This window comes from Clinocottus analis, unplaced genomic scaffold, assembly GCF_023055335.1.
Source record: "Clinocottus analis isolate CAN_PGR_092001 unplaced genomic scaffold, fCliAna1.0.p SCAF_4, whole genome shotgun sequence".
NCBI classification, from domain to species: Eukaryota; Metazoa; Chordata; class Actinopteri; order Perciformes; family Cottidae; genus Clinocottus; species Clinocottus analis.
In genome coordinates this window covers 1,878,607-1,883,142 of record NW_027176153.1, presented here as the reverse complement: position 1 = coordinate 1,883,142, position 4,536 = coordinate 1,878,607, and positions in this window count along the sequence as shown.

The following is a 4,536-nucleotide window of genomic DNA, read 5'->3' as shown; positions in this document are numbered from 1 at the left end:
CACATTTTTAATTATTTATTACCGGCCGTCCATACAAAATGTTTTGCATTACCGCATCGGCTCGTAGAGAACGTGCTCCTGCAGCACATCTGCCTCCTTCCAGGCGTCACCTCAGTGACCGCAATGTACAATGAATGAGAGCGAAGCTTCCGTCCTCATGACGTCATGCAGGTCTGATTTCATATGTACACGTTCAATGTTCACCAGACCAAACGCCTAAAATATGACACGATGAGCAAAGAGTGTGTTGGTGTCGTGGTAATAACACATTGGGCGAAAGGAGGTGGCGGTGGAGGAAATATATTCAAAATATCCAAATTTTAAGGGGAACTATGGAGACGTTCAGCTCTGTGAGATATTAGTGATCATAAACAACTCTCTTCTGAGTCTTCAAAACTCAAAATTCATCAAATATGAAGTCTGATTACTTCTGTTTTCAAAATGAGGTCCAGTTAGCCGCTCTGCTTTAGCTGCAGTGATGAGCAACAGGAAGTTAGTGTCACGCGGGTTCCTTTCATGGATTATTTAATAAAAGAAACTACACAAGTGTATGACTAACATGTTTCATTCAGCTAGATAATATTCACAGATAAACAGCACTTTATGATTTTAATTATTTTTTAAGCGTGAATGCAATGAGCAAAAGTAAGAAGCTAATGTTAGGCAATGAGCTAACGTTAGGCTATGAGCTAACTTTAGGGAATAAGCTAACGTTAGTGAAAGAGCTAACGTTAGGCTATGAGCTACTGTTAGGGAATGAGCTAACGTCAGGAAATGAGCTAACGTTAGTCGATGAGCTAACGTCAGGGAATGAGCTAACGTTAGGCTATGAGCTACTGTTAGGCTATGAGCTAACGTCAGGAAATGAGCTAACGTTAGTCGATGAGCTAACGTCAGGGAATGAGCTACTGTTAGGCTATGAACTACTGTTAGGCTATGAGCTAACGTCAGGAAATGAGCTAACGTTAGTCGATGAGCTAACGTCAGGGAATGAGCTAACGTTAGGCTATGAGCTAACTTTAGGGAATAAGCTAACGTTAGTGAAAGAGCTAACGTTAGGCTATGAGCTACTGTTAGGGAATGAGCTAACGTTAGTCGATGAGCTAACGTCAGGGAATGAGCTAACGTTAGGCTATGAGCTACTGTTAGGCTATGAGCTAACGTCAGGAAATGAGCTAACGTTAGTCGATGAGCTAACGTCAGGGAATGAGCTAACGTTAGGCTATGAGCTAACTTTAGGGAATAAGCTAACGTTAGTGAAAGAGCTAACGTTAGGCTATGAGCTAGTGTTAGGAAATGAGCTAACGTTAGTCGATGAGCTAACGTCAGGGAATGAGCTAACGTTAGGCTATGAGCTAACTTTAGGGAATAAGCTAACGTTAGTGAAAGAGCTAACGTTAGGCTATGAGCTAGTGTTAGGGAATGAGCTAACGTTAGTCGATGAGCTAACGTCAGGGAATGAGCTAACGTTAGGCTATGAGCTACTGTTAGGCTATGAGCTAATGTCAGGGAATGAGCTAACGTCAGGCTATGAGCTAATGTTAGCATACGAGCTACAATGCGGTCACACGGGCAGGAATAGAAACACCAGGAGGACGTGAAGGAGGACGAGTCGCTGTGATGTGGTTTTGTAGTTTTATTTTCAACACGTTGAAGCTTCTAAACTCACAAAGAGATTTACAGGAACAAAAACTAAAATGTTAATCTTGAGAGAGAGAGAGAGAGAGAGAGAGAGAGAGAGAGGCTCATGTTTACTTTATAATGATTGATTCCTTTAAGATGTAAAATAATACATTTTAATTCTTAGTTTCGGTGGTGTTTTCCCTTTTAAGGGCTAATTTTTAGCGTAAATGCAAAATAGTTCAAAGCTCTGTCCTCCAAGGGGCCAAAACAAGCTGAGTAATCATGTTTATGTTCATGTTCTCATCTCATCTGCTGGTCGCTTCCTCCCTCCGACAACGACCGCAGCGCCATCTAGCGGCACGACCAAGTAAGTTCATTTAAATGCTTTGTAAAAATAAATGTTTAAAAAAGCCCCGAGCGCTTAACAGGAAGTCTGTTCACAAGTAAAATACCAATATGTGTTAAATTCTGAGACTACAAAGGCTGCAGGAGGAGGAAGAGGAGGAGGAGGAGCTGCAGCAGGAGGAGGAAGATCTCTGCAGAAGCATCAGCAGATGGCAGTAGCATCACACCAACAACACAAAGGTGTGATTGATGACCTTTGTGTGACAAAATGCTCTTTAAAGACACACAACACCCTGCACACATCGCTCCTCAGACTCTGAAGGAAGCGAGCTCTTATCGTCAGAAACTTTAGCAGAAGTAATTACCTTCAGAGGCTCTGCAGCGCTTCATTATCTTATTATCTTTACGGAGCAGGAAGTGATGCTCAGCTCATTTCCTGCCTCATAAGAAGTGCGTCCTCTCTCTTATGGGCCTAATTGGACCGAGAGATAAGTTCTAACTGTGAGGAGAGAGAGAGAGAGGGAGAGGTGGAGGGAGGGAGGGAGAGGGAGAGAGAGATACTGATAGTGAGGATTGAGGGGAGAGAGAGAGAGAGTGAGGAGAGAGGGAAGGAGGGAGAGAGATAGTGAGGAGGGAGGGAAGAGAGAGGGAGGAGAGAGGAATTGAGAGAGAGAGAGGGAGGGAGGAGAGAGAGAGAGGGAGGGAGGGAGAGAGAGAGGGAAATAGTGAGGAGAGAGGAGAGAGAGAGGGAGGGAGGGAGAGAGAGAGGGAAATAGTGAGGAGAGAGGAAAGAGAGAGGGAGAGAGTGAAGAGGGAGAGAGCGATGTTTCAGAGGCATGACGAGGATGAGAAGTTTGGGAGGTGTGTGTGTGTGTGTGTGTGTGTGTGTGTGACATGACAGATGCCGCCTTGTGGCTGCTTGTGCGGCGTTAATGGTGTGAGGAAAGACGCAGACACACAATCATTCTTCATTTTATTGTCTAGTTCTGTAATTATGAACGTTGTGTTTTAGTGATTCTGGGATATTGTCTGTTTTTAACATGACGATAAAGTTATTTGAATAGAGAGACTCTAGAGTGCAGCAGGGTGCAGCAGGGTGCAGCAGGGTGTAGCAGGGTGCAGTAGGGTGCAACAGGGTGCAGTAGGGTGCAGCAGGGTGCAGTAGGGTGCAGCAGGGTGCAGTAGGGTGTAGCAGGGTGCAGTAGGGTGTAGCAGGGTGCAGCAGGCTGCAGTAGGGTGCAGCAGGGTGCAGCAGGCTGCAGGCGAGGCCTCGTCTGTCCTCATGAGGCTCCAGAGAACACGAGCTCATGAAGCTGAAACTGAAACGTTCACAAGAGACGACAAGCTGAGACATTCAGAGAGAGAGAGAGAGTGTGTAGTGTGTGTGTGTGTGTAGTGTGTGTGTGTGTGTGTAGTGTGTTATATTTGTACATATGTTCTGCGTGCAGCATCCTGTCTCCTGCAGCTTCAGTCAATTAAAATCCAGGAAGTAAGAATGTGTTTTCAGGACGATCTTTAACTGAAGAGACGCGACGGCGAGAAAGAAGAACGCAGAGGTGATGAGGAGGAAGGAGGTGATGAGGAGGAAGGAGGTGATGAGGAGGAAGGAGGTGATGAGGATGAAGGAGGTGATGAGGAGGAAGGAGGTGATGAGGAGGAAGGAGGTGATGAGGATGAAGGAGGTGATGAGGATGAAGGAGGTGATGAGGAGGAAGAAGGTGATGAGGAGGAAGGAGGTGATGAGGAGGAAGGAGGTGATGAGGATGAAGGAGGTGATGAGGAGGAAGGAAGTGATGAGGAGGAAGGAGGTGATGAGGAGGAAGGAGGTGATGAGGATGAAGGAGGTGATGAGGATGAAGGAGGTGATGACGATGAAGGAGGTGATGAGGAGGAAGGAGGTGATGAGGAGGAAGGAGGTGATGAGGAGGAAGGAAATGATGAGGAGGAGGAAGGTGATGAGGCTAATTGAGCTCTCAGTCCAGACTACTAATGACTGTAAACGTGTCCATCGCATCCTCTCCTCTTTATATCCTCCTCCTCTTCCTCCTCCTCCTCTTCCTCCTGCAGTAGTAAGTGGTGAGAGAGAGGAATAAATACCAGGAGACACTAATGTGATGAGAATGATTTCATGATCTCTTCCTCTGATTAAAAATGCAATAACGCTGCCAGAGCAGACAGGAAGTGACCCGCAGACAGGAAGTGACCCACAGACAGGAAGTGACCCACAAACAGGAAGTGACCCGCAGACAGGAAGTGACCCACAGACAGGAAGTGACCCGCTTCCTGTTCCTGAGAGCAGACAGGAAGTGACCCACAGATAAGAAGTGACCTGTGGACAGGAAGTGACCCGCAGACAGGAAGCGACCTGTGGACAGGAAGTGACCCGCTTCCTGTTTCTGAGAGCAGACAGGAAGTGACCCACAGACAGGAAGTGACCCGCAGACAGGAAGTGACTGTTTTAGGCTTTCCTGAGTAATGCTGCTCACACACCTCCTGCTCATCAAGGTCACCTCTCTTCTTCTTCTTCCTCTTCTTCTTCTTAATACACATTCTAACAAGTGGACGTCC